The sequence below is a fragment of the Dromaius novaehollandiae genome, chromosome 10 (assembly GCF_036370855.1).
Source record: "Dromaius novaehollandiae isolate bDroNov1 chromosome 10, bDroNov1.hap1, whole genome shotgun sequence".
In the NCBI taxonomy this organism is placed as follows: domain Eukaryota; kingdom Metazoa; phylum Chordata; class Aves; order Casuariiformes; family Dromaiidae; genus Dromaius; species Dromaius novaehollandiae.
The window spans coordinates 813860-830507 of NC_088107.1; the positions used below are offsets into that span (position 1 = coordinate 813860).

Here is a 16648-nt window from a genome sequence, read left to right on the forward strand (position 1 = left end):
TTAATGTTACTAATGAAGTGGCTCTTGGAGGCTTAAACTCCAGATTAGAGATCCCTTGTTTTAATCCACAAACAGGTTTTTAAAAACCTTTGATATGCTGGTGAATATGAAAGGTCCGTCACAGATCTCATCACTGCGAATTTCAGCAGCTGGTACTTCTTTACTTAAGTCTGAATTTCAAAAAGCATTCTGCTTCGGGACAGCAACTAAGCACATTTAAAAATCCTCCAGAATCAGGGATTTAATTCTGCTAGAACATGCCAGCATCCCAGCAGCGAATCAAACAAAATGGCTCTAAACATGGCCATATCTCATTGCTTAATCTGGCAAGCTTTTACCTTCCCTTTTGATGAGAACGTTTTTCTGACGGGTCTACCTTCCCAAAGGATTCTGAAAATTTATCCTCTGTCCTCCCCTAATGTTACAGAGCCCCAGTAACAGGGACTGCACCAGAGCAAGTGGGGCACAATTACTATGAAACTGGTGTTTTTTCAGCTAGGCAGAATATGCTGCTAGAAACCGGGAGAGGAGAAACAGCAGAACAACTCTGTCCTCCCACCGCTCCGTCCTCCCTCGTGAAGTTAGCACATCCTCGCAGCCCCTGCATTGCAGAGGCACCATCAGACACCCGCAGGCACCGATTCTGCACCGCTGGCCATGCTCTTCGCAAAAGCGATCCTCGGAAAGCTTGGAAAGGCCCTGGACAGACCCACGTTGGCCAAAAGACGCCTCACTGCTGAGGCCACTGTCCTCTTCCAGGACGGCAGCTCTTCACCCATTGGAAATCCCGTGCTTGCAAGTTCCAGTTCCTCGAAAATGCTCAAATGGAGACATCAGACCAGCTTCCAAGTCAAATACTGCCATTACTTCATCAAGAGCTAAGCCCGTCCGCAGCACGCTACTGGGTTGCATCTCAGTTTTGCCTAGTGATCAGAGACTACCTTTTATGCAAAACAAAATAAACCTGAGCAATTCCATCAGAAACGTCTTTTCTTTAGACTCGAGCCTTGCTTCCCCGCTGCCTGTAACAGGGCCATCTGTTTGCTATTTCTCACATCAAAACACTCTTCCACAAATCACAATTAAGGACAAGTATGACACGAGTTTCTGCCAGAATGGTAAATCTAACACCATTCAAATATTAACCGTGGATTAAATACAGAGGCTTTTTGAAAAGTATTTAACACAAAAAATTAGATATAATTTAAAAAATAATTCTGACAAACACACTGCACTCACTCGCGGTTTCCAGATGGCCTGCTGTAAAACCAACAAGGTAAGCAGAGGGCTGCCAGCAACGCCGCAGTCCACGCGGGAGGCATGCAAATGCGGAGCCAGCCCGCGGGAGCAGGCACGCCCCTCCACTAGCGCCTTTCCCCGGAGATACCCTCTCCCGGCTGAGACCGCTTTTCCGTAACGAGATCCCCGCAGTGCAGACCCGTGTTTCTGGTTAGCTCTGTTTCACAGTCAGTTTTAAAGAATAATGTCAAGAGATGGTGATGAATTTTTCAGAAGAAATCCAAGCTGTACTTTAGATCTTTAGCAGTCTTGTTTCTGAAAATGAAACCCAGAGCAGGGAAATTTTATCTTTGCTAAAACCCAGGTTGGTAATATATGCAAGAGACGTGGGAAGTTAATATTGAGTAATGGAAATCTGTGTCCCCTATGACACGTCTGACTCTCAAAGCTGTATTTGATTTTTAAATGAAAACCCCATTGTTATTTTTACTTATTTTTAGCATGATCTGGACGAGCTCCATTAAAGGATGAAGTATTCAGCTAGCTTACCCCGAAACCTCCATCCGGGTGCTGCCGGGAGCCGGGAGCGCTGCTCGGCACACGCTCACCCGCAGCAAGGGCCCCGCACAGGCGATGCCTCCAGGGCCGCACAAAACCGAAGCGGCACTCGGCGGCTCGGCCGTGGCGCGGCTCCTCGGCGGCTGAGCGGGCAGCGCGAGGCCCTGCGAAAAGCGGCACGCGCCCCTGGGCCGCCTCCACCACGACGGATCCCAGCCTCACCAAAATCAGCCCCTTCTCCTCCAGAGCAGCCGCAGCGCAAAACTCGGCAGGCGGACAGCAACGAGGAGCCGAGAGCTTGCACGGGACGGACCACCCTGTGCTGCCGGGGGCTGAGGAAGAAGGGCAGCACTGTATCCCCCAAACGCCTCCGGATTGCCTGGGCAGCCGTCCTAGCTAAAGCGCTTTGGGCCGGGGACCCTGGCAGGCTGCTGCCTTCGCTACCCGTGTGTACATATCCCGAGGCACCTGGTAACACGCACAGCCTGGCAACACGCAGGCTGCTGAGAGAGCCAGAAAATAAGAGCCGGCCCGTGCCAGCTGGAAAGCCACAGATGGGAACTTCTCTTGCTCTCCCTTTCTAAAGCAATTACATTCCCCTTGTTTTGTATCACTGGAGGGTGATTCTACTGGAAATAGGGTTGGATAAGCGCCTTTCACTGAGGAAAAATAACTTGATGCATCCCATCCGGCTCTGCTATTTCTAAGGGCTGCAGCCGGCACAAACTGCAAAGGTATCCGATCAAAGTGCACGTTTCCCACCAGCACCTCCGTGGCACTAACACTGACTCGAGCAAGCCTGTATGCAGCTCTTTACTTACTACTTAGGGATCTTTCATTACGCCCCAAAGGCTAACACAGTCCTTCTGTGCCAATCTAGATCGTACCAGAACAGAACTTCAATCGTTAAGATACTATCACGGGTAAATGGGAGCTATTATAGCGTTTACTTCCCCAACAATTTGCCAACTCATTTGAAAAGCAAGGAATCGCTCTCCTGGAAACCTTTGGTTTTACTTGTGCAAACCAACTTTATTTGCATCTACTCACTCCATGTTGGGAGAGAAGAAGGAAAAGACATTATATAGGAAGTTCGCTGTGAACAGCCCATCTTCATTTTTAGTGTCGGGTAGATATGACCCGGGGAAAGCGGCGAGGTTTAGTCCTTGGGCAGGATGTGCCCAGCCACCATGGGGACAAGGAGACCCATGCTTTTCTCCACCGCCACAGACGGCAAAGAGCTGGTGGGCACGGAGGAAACCTTGGCCACTGCAACACCCTGAGGGATAATCATTTCAGTTATCGAGCAGCCAAAGAGCAGGAAACCCAGTTAGGGTGAAAGTGAGATGCTAACACGTGAGCTGCTATGCTTGACTCGCTCACAGGAGATGGGGAACTGTTCTGCACCAAGATAACGCAAAAATGACAGAGGAGGAGTTCAGACCATCATGTAAAGACAGGCAGTGTCCTTTGGGGCCACTGGAGAAGGTTTCTGAGTGACGTTGGCCGTGCAGAGAGACCAGCACAAATCACAAATATTACTTAAGACCAGCTTCAGCCAGTGGGACATCCTTGCAGGACCTGCCGTTTTGGCTTCTTGCTGGTCCATCTGTTCCCCGGAGATTTAATCTAGGGATCCTGATCCCCAGCCCTCGTCCCATGCAAAGCTGCCCCCAGCGTCAGGTGGGGTTGGGGTCCTTCCCCTCCAGTGCAGATCCCACTGCAGACCCCGCTCACGCCGCCGCACGCCGCTCACACGCGATTCCCTTGTAACATCGTGGTGTGCAACGCGGCAATGGAAAACTTGAACACACACGTGTGGGGCTAAGAACAAAACAAATTCTACTCTGGAAAGCCTGAGGCACTTTAATTTTGTCTTGTGAAGAAGCTACCTACCCTGATGAATTTAAGGTGAGAAACAGTGTTCTGTGTTTTCCCTGAACACTTCTGGGGTTACCTGGAGCCCCTGGATCACTCTAAGAGCGGCAGCGATTTCTTCCGTCACTGCTACTGTCACTTCCTCCGTCCATCCAGCCATCGCTCGGCGCAAGGCGGGACGTAGCCGCCTGCTAATCGTGCCCGGGAGTGACAAGATCCATGCTGGCACCAGCACAGGTCCCGCCACAGCGCCTGCGACGAGGCACACAGCTCCCCGGCCCGGCGCACGGCCCTGACGTTACCTCCCGGTGACTGATGACATGTCACCTTGCATTTTGCTACTTATTGCTGCTGTACAACCTCCATGAAATAAATTCAGAATTTCTAAATCCATAATTTAGAGGCACAGAAAACATCTCTCCATAAAAGCAAATTGGTTTCTCCTGTAATTCGAACTCACTTTTTTCATTCCTGAACGTTTGGAGGGACTTCATGTGTGCTCGTTTAAATTGCCGCTTTTTCCATTAGCATGCGAAACATCCTTGGTACAACTAATTTCGATATGCATTATTTGGAGGCTGATAAACACATTCATAGTAGTCCCTTCATGATGAATACTGCCTTGTCAAAAAGTAAACCCCACTTGCTACATTCAAAGAAGATATACTGTCAATGCAAGCCCTGCTGTTTGTAGTGCATTGCGACTGAAAAGGCTTCAGCTACAGCTTCACTTGCAACGGTTGCATGATCGAGTGAATGGCAGTGGTGTCTAGTTTTGCTTCTGCAAACAAAAAACTGGATTGTTGCATATTCAGACTAGAATAAGAAGCAACTGAAACCCTGGTGCCCACTCTGCAGGCTTCCACTGATCTCCAAGGCATTATCAGACTCCCCTGCGGCTGGTGTCAAGTAATGCTGTACCTGAACTGCTGCATTTACGCCTGGAAGCTACTCTGGCTGTAGAGCAGCTAGTATAAACTGATACCAAATTCTTGGATTTGAGTCCCGTATTTTCCAGGAGCATCGGCTGTGGCTCGGCATCCTCCGACTTCAGCAAAACTGGATTGGACCTTATGAGGGAGAGAAGGCACTTGCAGCAGAAACGACTACAATCAGTCAGGCCCGAGCATCTTCTCATTTAAACTGCTGTAAGCCTCAAGTAAGCGTAGAGGTGTTGTGAAAACCCCCCAAAATCTGGCATAAGCCAGCCTGGAGGTTACTGTTTGCAGGACCAAGGCCCAGAAGGACCGGGATTTGCAAGGTCCTCCAGGGAATCTCCGTTTCGGAGCCGTGTCCCTTGCCAGACCTCGCAGGAATGAGCTCAGCACTTTGTGGATAATGCTACTGCACACACAACGGATAAAAATAAAATAAAATAAAACCAAAAAAACCGAAGTTATGTGTATTACTCACAAGCAGAAAAACAGGCACCTTAGGTTTCTTGGCACTGTTCCTGCCAAGAAGCTTGCTTTTCTGCTAGCAACTGAATTCAGCAAAAAGCTCATGGGAGAAAAGAAAGAAAAGTATAAATGGTTCATAAAAAATTTACTTTTCATGAAAGTGAATTGAGGCGCTAGGAAGAACACAGCGGCAACAGGTACAAAAACACCCTGTAAAGCCAAAGCCGAGCTGAGCTCTTCTTCTGGCTTATCCACCGTGCCAGCAGCAAGAGGATGCGGCAATGCCAGACGCCGTAGGGAGCGTTTAGCAGCTCCAGGCCACCGGCACCGGGACAGTCCCCGCTAACGAGGCTGCAGTGCTGCCGACGAGCCGGCCTGGGCTCGAGCAGCCTATTTACCTATGTGCAGCTTGGTCACCTTTCCTTTTATGTTTCTGAAATATGAATGTAATTTGATCTTCAGCGACAACTGAATAAAGCATAGTTTGTTGCATTAAACCCATCCTCTGTGGGGTTCATTGCATTTAAGAGCTTTTCTCTGCTTTGCAAGGATCGTGCCTTAGTTTTTAATGCAAATTAAGGAAGACGGATAATTCTTCCATATCGCTCACATAAAACCACACATTATCTGCATTCACAGTCCACGTTTTGACTCCAGATTTCACCCTGCTTGCAAACAACGTGGAAGTCGCTAAGCCCCACTGGAGCAGCCCGCGGAAGCGGAGCCGCCGCCGGCCCGGGAGCGACGGAGCAGCATCTCCGCGATGACGCCGGCCTCTCCCGATCGCGGCTGATGCGGGACAGGGACAACTCTGCAGGCTTCACGTCCTGCAGACAGGGCTGCCACAACCCGAACTACCAAACCATGCCCAGAACGATGAAACAAGCCGCTTAATTTGTTGGTAATACCCTTCGAGTGTCCACAAAGCACCTGCTATTGCGCTGCATAAGCCTTTGAAATAACTTGATATGAGAAATTAGACTCAACAGCCCTGGGCCAAAAGCTTCTCTAAGACGTATGAGTAAGCAGATAAAAAGCTTGAATTTAAACATTAGCCCTTTTGCGCCCTATCCTCTACCAATACTAATGCCAAGGTTTATAACTTCTCCCAGAATTATTTCCCCTGGAAGAAGCTCATTTGTGCGGCATCATGGATAGAGGGGAAACCGGTACCAGTAGCACATCTACAGACCCAAAGAAATAAAAAGGACAAATCCTGAATCCAAACACAAGTTACAAATTCAAAAACCTGACTCTGAATCAAAATTAAAGCAATTTCAAAAGCAATTGATATTGAAATCTGCCTGAATGCAGTTTATGAATAAAAATGGTCAGAAAAGGAGCTGACGAGCCCAAGCCTGGCCTTACGGCGAAGCAGATGCTGTTTGTGTGTTACAGAACTGACCGTATGTAGGATCCGTCTGGGAGAATGCAATCAGCAGGATTAACATGATAATGAACCCTGATTTACTGAGCAATACCACGATCTTTGTCCTCAGAGACGCTGCATTTCTCACCGAATATTAACAGAGGCTTTTTTTTTTTTAAACTGCAGGTATCAGCTGACTGCAAGACCGTCAGTCTTCCCAAAAAGGCAATCCAGGGAAACAGAGTAGAGCAATTTTAAGACAAATAATCCAACTGGCACAGGGGAAGAAATCAGCAACTTTCCAATAAACCTGACACTGCCTTCAGAAAAAAAGAAGTAAAATGACACTTTAGAATAAATATTGGAAAAACGTGCTGCAACCCTCCTGCAAAGCGCGCTCGCAGCACCCCTCCCGCTCGGCTCGCCCCGGGAGAGGAGCCTCCGCGCTGGGGCTCGCTTTGCACCTCGCTCTGCAAAAGCTGAAGCCGGGGAAATACTTTGGCGACCCGCTTTCCAAACGGGCGGCCGAGGGGAAGGCCGTCGCGGAGACGCCGGGAGCAGCCCGGCAGGAGCCACCGCCGGAACGGGGCTGCGCTGCCGAGTGCCCCCTTCGCCCTGCCCCAGCGGTGTCGTAAAGGCCGTTTGCTGCTGCTCCGAAAACGCCCCCTCCTGCCCCTCCCTTGGACCCCGTTCCCGTCTCTGCCCGTCCCTTCTCCCCGTCTGGTTTTCAGCACTGATCCTGCAGCCACGTCTCCCTCCCCAGCAGCCCCGGCTGAGTTCTGCGCCTGCTGGTGACGGTTTCGGGGAGGTTTGAGGGGGACGGGAGGAGCGCTTGATCGCAGCCCCGTTCCCATCAGCGGTCCGGGATAAAACCACGCGCGGACGAGGACCGGTGACGGCAGAGGAGCCCGTGGCCGTGCCGTGGCGGTGCCGGTCCCCGAGGCGCGCTGCTTTGCACGAGCGCTGCCCCGCGTCCTCGCTCTGCAACCGATGCCCGGGGGGGTCAGGACGGGCCCCCGGCACCTCCCCGGAGCCCGCCCGGGCCATCGGTCTGCACCTACCCCGGCCTCCGCTTGCCCCCAGCTTCCTTTGCCGTCCGCGCCTAAAGCCGACGGATCCGGGACAAGGCACCGCCTCCGGCTTGAGCATCCCAACAGCTCCCCGCTGCTTAACGCGGTGGACCTCAGCCTTCTCTGTGACTTAGCTTCCCAGGAATGCTGCTCAGCAGCAGCAGATGCCTGTGGAGCAGCTTCACGCCCCTTCCCAGCAGGAGAGGCTCAGCTTCGTTACCCCAAACCTCCTCGGGCCTCCAGCAACGAGGGGGGCACGAGCCGAAAAGGGCTGGTGGGTCCATCCAGGCACTCGGCCGGGCCGTGGTCCCGAGGTCCTGCGGCCCGTTCGCCCCCGAAGACCTGCGAGATGGGGGGGACCTTGGGGAGACTCGGGCACGCGCTCTCCGTACTTCTACTCGCCCGGTTTGCTGAGGACTAAGCCGCGGGTGGGCTCCAGGCTGCACCCAAAGAGCTAAGAAAGCTCTTAAGCACAAGCCAGCGCGGGGCGGGAGGGCTGGAGGGGACAGAGCCAGCGCGGCAGCCCCGGCCCCGCTGCCCGCGTAACCCTGCCCGCGTCCCACGTCTGCATTGCTAAACGCGTTTTTCTCTGTTTATTAGGATTTCATGACCAAAGGGAAGGTGACCTGGCGCTGCGGACCGGCTCCGAGGTCACCTCCCCGCACGTCAGCAAAGACCTCGCCAAGCCGCTTCTTCTCTTCTGCCGGTTCAGATTTCGGTAGCTCGGGTCCCCATGAGGAATAAAGCACTCACAATAGGCTACGGATTTCAGTAAATAAAAGGAAGAAAAATTACTTTAGCTGGCACATGGTTTTATTTCTAAGGGCTGGTTGGTATAATGTCACAAAAAGCACACAAAGTGATATATTGGTCATCTCAGCAAGGCCTTTACTTTGCCTGTGGGTTTAATGCTTCAAAATATATATTCATTTAAATGCAAATTTCTGGCTTCACCTGAGACCCAACAAAAGCTTTTGCTGAAGCGAACACTGAACTTTCGCATTTAGTCTCCATTTCTCTGTGTTTTGTTCCGTAAAGGAAGGCCCTGAAGGATGGGGCAGGCCCCCCCCCCCCCCCACTCCAGGAGGGGGGCAGAGCCCCGGGAAACGGCCGAGGTGGGACCAGACCTGGCGCTCCTCCACCTGCCGTGGGTTCCTCCTTCTCCATCGGCCCCATGCCAGGCTGGCGTTACGAACAAGGCATCTTCCCATCCCAGGCTCTTCCAGCATCTCACCGCGCTGTCGCTGGGGAAAGCCAGCGGGTGCCACACGTGGCCACCAAGCTCCATCTCCTCCACGGGCCGGCTGCCACCGCGAAGGCTTCCAGGCAACCTGGGCTCGGCATCCCTCACCCCGCCAGCGGAAAAGCCGGGAAGTCCATCTAGCACCGGATTTTTCACTTCTCCGCTGCTTAGCATGTGACCACGCTCCTTTAAATCCGGACAAACGCCGCAGCTCAGCAGCTCCGTTTGAAGGCACCCGTGCAACCACGCGCCGAGCTCCCCGGCGAGCATCTCCCGCCGAGCACCCAACGCCGCGGGGGGACGTTTCCAGCTGCAAACAGGGGCTTGGCCAGCTGTTGCTTTTTTTTTTTTTTGTCTTTTTAAAGAAAGCCCAACAACGACCTCAACCCTTCCAGCCAGCAGCTACAGGCTAATGTCACACATGACCTTTCAGATTAACCCGAGAGGGCAAAAAACCCACTTACTTGATAATACGTGATTGGGGGAATGGTTATGTGGGTTGACATCTTCCCCTGCAAACACCCACAGGAAACAGAGGCTTGGTATTTGCAGGAACTCGCTGAAAACATGTCAGCAAGCGTCAGGCGCTTTCGAGCTCAAAGCCAGAGAGGGAAATGCAAGAAAAAGCAGGAGTTTTGCAAACAAAAGCAGCCCAAAAGGGCTCCCTCCCGCCTGGCCAGCGAGGCCTCCCGGGACACCCAAAGGCACCAGCTGCGGGGACCCAAACGCAGCCCAGATAAACCCCAGCTGGGAAAAAACCAGCAGCTCCTACACAAGCTAAAAACCAGATATGGCATTTGTTTGATACTCAAAGCTGCGGGTTTAGGCTGGATCTGCAGTTCAGACCTGCACGGAGGATGTGCCACCCTCCACCAGAAACTCCTGGAGAAGTGGACGGAAAACCGCCGTCCTGCGCATTTTTCAAGCAGCTCCGCGTTCTCCAGCAAGGGGCCATGCACGGAGGAAGCAAACACAGACCAGCCTCGATTTCCAGGAGAGCACTTTCCCATGTTAGTGTAAAGTGACCTAATCCATGCTAATGACTTGGACGTTTTTCTTGCAGTATATTCCTTTCATCACCATCTATAATAATCTAATTCCATACGTACAGCAGGCACCACACACGCGATGCCTTCTGAATGCTAAAGACCACAGCGTGGATTTGGATGAGGGCTGAGAAGAAAATGAGGCCCAGTCTGGCTGCATGCTAAGACCCAGAGTGCCTTGGAAAGATGCTTTCGCATTAACTTGTTTACTTTGCAAAACAAGACGGAAAAAAAAAGATTCTCCACTCAAAAATAAAAAAGCATTTGACAAGGCATCGTGTCCGGAGGTGAGAAGCAGTCGGTAGAGGCAGGTGGGCTGACGTTTTAAAGGAACGGTATTGCTGCATTTGCACGAAAGACCAGAGAACAGGCGCAATTCCCAGTGACGGGCTGCAACCTCGGGAACACGCAGCCCGCCGTAAAAGCACGGCCGCACGCGTGACGGGAAAAGCCACAAACGAGAAAAACAAACCCACCACCTGCGAGAGAGAGAGAACCACACGCGCCAGGCTCCGGGGCCCCCGTGGCGCTTCGTTTCGAACCCTCCTTGCCGAGCCGGCACGTGGCAGCAGCTCAGCTCGGCGTCCGCGCAGCTCCGCGCGCTGCAGGTGCAGCGAATCCTCGGGTCTCCCGGCTCAGCAAGGGGAGTCCGGGCTCGGCAGCACCGCGCGCTCCCCACCCGTGGCAGCGATCCCCGTCCGCCCGGCGCGGGGCCCCGCTCCAAGCCCTGGTCCGGTTGGGTGGAGCCCCAGGGGAAGCTGCTGCTGCTGCTGCTGCTGCTGCTGCTGCGCAAGGGCTGGACCTGCCCCCGGCCGGCCGAGCTGCAGCATCGCCAGGGCCCTGCTCTCACCCGCATGCAGGCACGAACGACTGCACTACAGCGCTCAAAATCAGCAAATACTCTGAAAACGGCAGCATGAAGCTGCTCTGCCAAGGCGGCAACCAAGGGATGGGCGCGGAGGCACCGAGTCCCGGACCTGCGCGGGGACCGGAGCGGAGGGCTGAGCAGCCACCAGTCACCGCTCGGGCAGCTCCTGCACCTTCCGTCGCCAAAATGATAGAAGCTCTTGTGATTTCATTCCCTTACTTTACGTTGCATCTATAAGTGACATATAAGCACCTTTCTTGAAGCTATGGAAGATCCCGGACAAACCACGAGCACGGTTTGCAGCAGCGAGACCCCTCGTTAGGGCCTCGGGCAGCTCCGCGAGGGACACTGCTAACGAGCCGCTACAGCTGCATCTCCGGAGCAAATGCAAATCTCCGGAGTGAGCAAAAATGTCTCAGAAGTCATGGAGGTTTTAATTTTAAACTGAAATCCAAAGTATGCATTTATTTTATATCAAGTTTCATGCAAATCTGGAAATAAAAATCTAGGCAATGCTTCCTCCAGTGACATTTTGAGGAGGAAAGGCAAGCTTTCTGGTGGGCACGACTGGGTGAACACGTCCCAGGGCTGCGGGGACAGCCCTGCCGCCCAGCACGCATCATCCCGCCGTCCCCGCCGCGCCGTCCCCCAGCTCCCCTGCTCAACACGCACCTCCGTTCACCCAGAAACGACTTTTATCACCACGAAGATAGTGAAGCTCCCGCGTGCTCCTGGACAAGCCTCTGCGCTTGCATCGCGCCCAGCTCCTGAGAGCGAGGGGGGGTTTCCACCCTCCTCCTCCGGGGGAGGAAAGGAAAATGCCCCCGGGGTGCCCGACAGCCCAACAGCGCAGCGCACGGAGAAGCTCCCCGGACCAGGCTGAGCTCGACAGCCGGCTTCACCACCCCGCGCCAGCAAGGTCGTCCTTAATTACTGCAATGTTTTATTGCCTGGCTAAAAACACGACTGCAAAACGACAGCGATGTCATCTGAACCTTCACTGCATAAATCGCACTAATTCCCCTGACACGAACGTCAGGGCCGTGCTGCCGAGCGGCGCTTCCCGCCCCGCTGCCGGGATGCAGCTCCGGAGCGCCACGGGCATCGGCTGGCCGACACCGCGCGGGAGCTTCGGACCAGCACGACAGCCGTCCCGGCTGAATCCGGCCGCTTCGTTAACCAGACTCCGGCAAGTCGAGCCGAATCACTTTATCGCTCGTAAGATCAGATTTTTGCAATCCTGAAAAACAAACGCTTAAAAGTCTCAATTCACTTCCCAGAATCCAGGTTTCCTGTTTCCACTCCACAGTCCCCTGGACGGCCAAAGCAGGCCAGTCTGCTTCTCACTGCTGCAAAGGTAACGTTATCAGTTTTAAATGCTGTTTAGAGAGAGTTTAATATTTATAGCTAAAAATAAGCACAGAAGCAGGTTCCTCAGCGGTCCTGTAAGCTCAGCAGAAGCTGGATTTTTGCAAACCCAAATTTTAGGACAGATTTCCGCTGACAGTACCACTTTCTGGGGTCACAGTCCTGCTATTTAAAAAAAAGGGCACGTGGGCAAATTAGGTGGAATTGGGGGCTGTGGAAAACAGACTTCCCTTCTGCACTGGGAAGCATCCTCATCCTCACCGTGCCCCACTGCGTCCCACTGCCCGGGGCAGCCGCCGGCGGAGACGCGCCGGTCCCCGAACACCCCCAGCGGGGAGGACGCCCGGGACCCCGGGGGCCGCGACCGCCGCGTCCCAGCGATGCCGTCCCAGCGCCGCACCGCGACGCAGACCCGCAGCTCCCGGCACGGAAACGGCTGCGGCAGCCCGAGCTCGGCCCCTGCCCCCTGCACTCGCATTTTATCGGAATTATTCCTCAATGCTGTTAGGCAGAAAGGTTTTTCTGATTAATGTAAAAAAGACACTGTTTTAGGCGCAGCTGCCTGTGCAAGCATTGCCATAGCCAAGATCGGCAGATGAGCATTGCACGCCTTAATGGAAGGAAACTTCCCATAAGAGCCTTTGATTGAAGTTAATGTAAGCTGAATACCTTAAATATGAAACGCTGGATTACTCCGCTAGCCACAGCTCAATAGTAAATAGATTTTTCCCTCGTCCCTCCCGGCCCTGTGATTTCCGAGCCTCCAGCAGCTCTCCGCAGCCGAGCGGGGCGGCAGCGAGGCCAGCGCCAGCCCAGCGAGTCCGCGGGGCTCTGACCACGAGCAGCTCTCCGCAGCCGAGCCCGGCAGTGGATCCCAACCCCAAAATTCCCACGGGAATCAGCATGGGAATGCAGTGCAGGAACGCAGCGCCTTGCTTCCCAGCCTCCGGGACTGCCCTCTCCTCGGCTGCTTTCGGGCTCTGTTAATAAAGTGCGCAAGTTGTTCTTATAACGTTAGCACGCAAATGCACGGAAAACTCAGGAATGAAATCAACAGCACAGTCACGGATCGCATTTGCTTATTCAGAGTAGCAGCAGCCCATGAGTCACTGCAGCCTGGGCACTTCTGCGGTGCTGCCAGGAGAGCTTTCAGTCTCCCGCTTCTCCCCTTTAAACCAGACCGGTCCGCAGCATCAGCAGGTCTGTCCTGAGGAGGACACCGTTTCATTTAAGAAAAATAACTTTTATAGGAGCTAGTTCAAAAGTCCGTGGGCTATTGCCGTCCGAAAGCCCTGCGGCATGAGCCGGGCAGCTGCCGCGGGCTGCGTCTTCGCGCGCGGCCCCAGGCCTCGGCGTAGTGGAAACGAAAACAGTTACAGAAATGAAGCCATCGCGCCTGCACTATCAAGTCTAACTATTCCAAGGCTGGAGGAAAGACGAGGCCCCAAGGCGGACGGTCTCCTCCGCGCCGCAGCGTTGGGCTGAGAGCAGAGCCCCGTGCAGCGAGCGCCCAGCCCGGACCCCCCCGCCGCCCCCCCTGCCCCCCGCTTCACCGCAGCCGGGAGAGCAGCGCGGAGCCCTCGCCCCGCCGGGGACCCGTCCCAGCAAAACCCCCCGCCGATCTCCGGCACCGGGACGGATGTCCCAAAAGGGAGCGACTCGCGGGAAAGCTGTGTCACGTTGCCCAGCGCGGGGGGAGACGAGCGAGAGGGAAAACCGGACTGAACGGGGGCTCGGCCTCGGCAAAGCATCCCCGCAGCGAGGATGTGAGAAACGCAACAAAAAACGGGGGAAAAACCCACTTCTGTAGGCCCAAAACGGAAAAGGCAAAAAAAAACCCTCTCCTTTGAACACAGGCAAGCGCGAACACCCCCCAGGCTCCCACATCACCTCCCAGAGACGCCGCAAACGAGAACCCACGTGGCCCCAAAGGACATTTTCCAAATTAAAATCTCTCACGACTGGGATCTGCAGAGGGCAACCGATGTGCAAACACCTGGCAGCAGATTTCCGCCAATCCCGGACAGTCGACCTGGGGGCAGCGTCCCTGCGCGACGGCGATGTCCCCGAAGCCCCGCGCACCGGGCACATTCCCGCGGGCACGCGCGAGCCGACGGCACCGTGCCGGCACCGAGCCGCAATGTAAGCGGGTTTCTCCTTTTTGCATGCAGACAACCACATTTAGGAAAAAAAAACCCCAAGAAACAACACAGACACCTGCAAAGAAAGAATAGCTGGGAAAAGCTGATTTACTCCATCTTTCAGCAACCTTCATTCTTGCAAATTTTCACAGCGTGCTGTTATTATTTGGGGCCCTGTTTTTTGTGACTGGTTTACGAGGACAAAATCATCCCCCGTGAAAGCCTACCAAAGCTAGCGAGATTACACTTGAATTAAGTTTGATCTGTCTTCGCTACAGTTCATTACGAATACGCCAAGATGCTCATCACCATGGCAATGAGGCCAGGACCCAGGATCTCAGTGCAAGCTCTGCAATATCTGACAGTTTCCCTAAAGGTTCCTCCTTTATCCAAATCTATAAAGAATGGATCTGAAGTATTACTGGAATACAAATTAATCTTATTTTCTCCACAACAAAAAACAACAGCATGAATAGTGGACGCCAAAACACATCCCAGAATCCGTGCAATTATGAGAAAACCTGCAATTATATACTGCCGTTGGCATGAAAAGCATAAAGTTAAACCCATTAACTCCAATGGAAGGCTCCCTACTTAATGAAATGGGTGCTGGAGAAGTTTTATAACGCAGTAAAACATATCTGAATGCAGAGATCAAGTGCCACTTCAAATACAAGAAAAGAAATGTGAGGAAACCACTCTTCGCAGCAGATATTATTGAATCTATCTTAGAAAAAGTTGATCTTATTTTTCAAACCCAGTCCTTGTAGCTGCTGAACAGCACCATTTCCCATTTCCTTTTCTAGCGTACCGCTCGTCACCTGCAAACGATTCGAAAAAGGACAGTTTCAGGAAACAAACAGCTCCATCAGTGAGAGATGGGAAACGTGAGGCTGGCAGGCAGGGAGGAACAGCAGCGCGGCCCCATCCAACGTCCCGAGGCGTCGAAACGCGCCGCGCCGCGTGGGCCCCGCTCTGCCTCCGCGCGAAGCCTTGTCCCATCCGCTGAGTCCTCTGCCGGCTCCCGCGTCGCAGAAACGTTACCCAAAGGAAAGGAGGAGCGGTTTAAGGAGATGCATCGTGAAAAAGGGCCTAGCAATATACTGCATCGGATTCAGGTCTGTTTTCCCCTCTCCTTCCTCCAACTGGGGGTGTGAACACGGGATAGAGAATTACATGGAAAGCTTCTCCGGAGATTAGCAAGGAACAATTTGGAAGAATTCACTAAAACTAAATCTGCTACAACCCAAACTCCGAGACTGCTGCTTTCCACACCCAGGAGCGCCTCTGCGAGAAGCAGACCTCAAGCTCCGCTCTTTTTTGCCTTTTACTTTAATGCCTCATAATAAAATGGCTCAAAGGGCAACAACACGCGGCTGTTCCTGGGAAGAACTGCAAAGGAAAGGAGAGGTTTATAATTAAAGGCTCAAAATCCACGGGTAGAAGTGTCTCCGGGCTATCCCTCGTCCCCCGGCTGAGACAGCAGTTTCAAGAGATTCAAAGAACCTAGGAGGAAAAATCACCTTCCCGACAAAACCTCTTCATTACCTGTAAAAAGTCCCCAGCTCCCAGTGCCGGGCTGGTGGCATCGACCCGTGCCGCTTCCCAGCCGTCCTGCTGCGGTGCAGGAGGAGGCAGCTAATAAGGTCTGGCAGCTCCTTCCCCACTTCGGGTGCATCTTCCATTACTGGATGTATTTCCAATTATTCATGCTAAAAAGGCTCCTCAACCCGCATCAGCAATACTTACGTCTCTTAATTAAAGATGGCAATAATAAACATGAAATATGGAGGAAAAACAGATTTTAATAAATATCGCCTCGGGGAGCTTGTATATCCTGTGAGTCAAGCTGGAAAGGCTTAATATCAGACGCTGCATTGTTATGAAATTAAAACAATATATTGCCGCGTAAAAGCAATATTAAAAATAATTATCATGAATTAGTCCGGGGTGGGATTGCAACCACCACGCGTGCGAGGCGGAAGAGGCAGGAGAGGGAACGGGCTCCTGCCTCCTCCTGCTCCTCCGCGGACAGCGAGGACCCAACGCACAGGTCTGCGTTCAGTCGCAGAATTTAAACATTTCAACTCAAAGAGCAGGATCTCTCGGCTGGTCAGGCATGCAGATTGCCAGGGTTTCGGGAACCCATCACGTTTTGCTCCTCTATACAACGAGGTTGCAAAAGTCTGAGGAAAAACAGAATTCTGCCAGTTGATAAAAAGGATAAAAACATCCGCATGGGTAACCACTGTCCTTCCAGCCTGACTCTGACGATGGAAAAAATAAGGGAAATGCTGATATAAGCCACTGTGACTGGAGAACTGGAGCTAAATGCAGCTTATGAAAAATGGACCCTGTCAAAACTGCTTGATTTTTTTATGATGAGTATAAAAAATTGGTTAATAAAGGCAACAGTGTTGATTTAATAAATTTAGACTTCCGTAAGACATTTAACCTGGTACTGCATG

The 16648-nt window shown here is 52.8% G+C and overlaps 1 protein-coding gene across 3 annotated transcripts in view; it reads right to left on the reverse strand.

The window, feature by feature from the left end:
• The window catches only part of FRMD5 (FERM domain containing 5), a 127306-nt gene that overhangs the window by 72606 nt on the left and 38052 nt on the right, over positions 1–16648 (reverse strand). Inside the window, exon 1 of one of the 3 annotated variants that reach the window (XM_064517797.1) lies at positions 7506–7601. The exons of the other annotated variants lie outside the window; for them this stretch is intronic. The gene's annotated coding sequence lies outside the window, so the exon portion shown is untranslated. Of the gene's footprint in view, positions 1–7505; positions 7602–16648 lie in introns of those variants that run through there. 3 annotated transcript variants of the gene reach the window in all.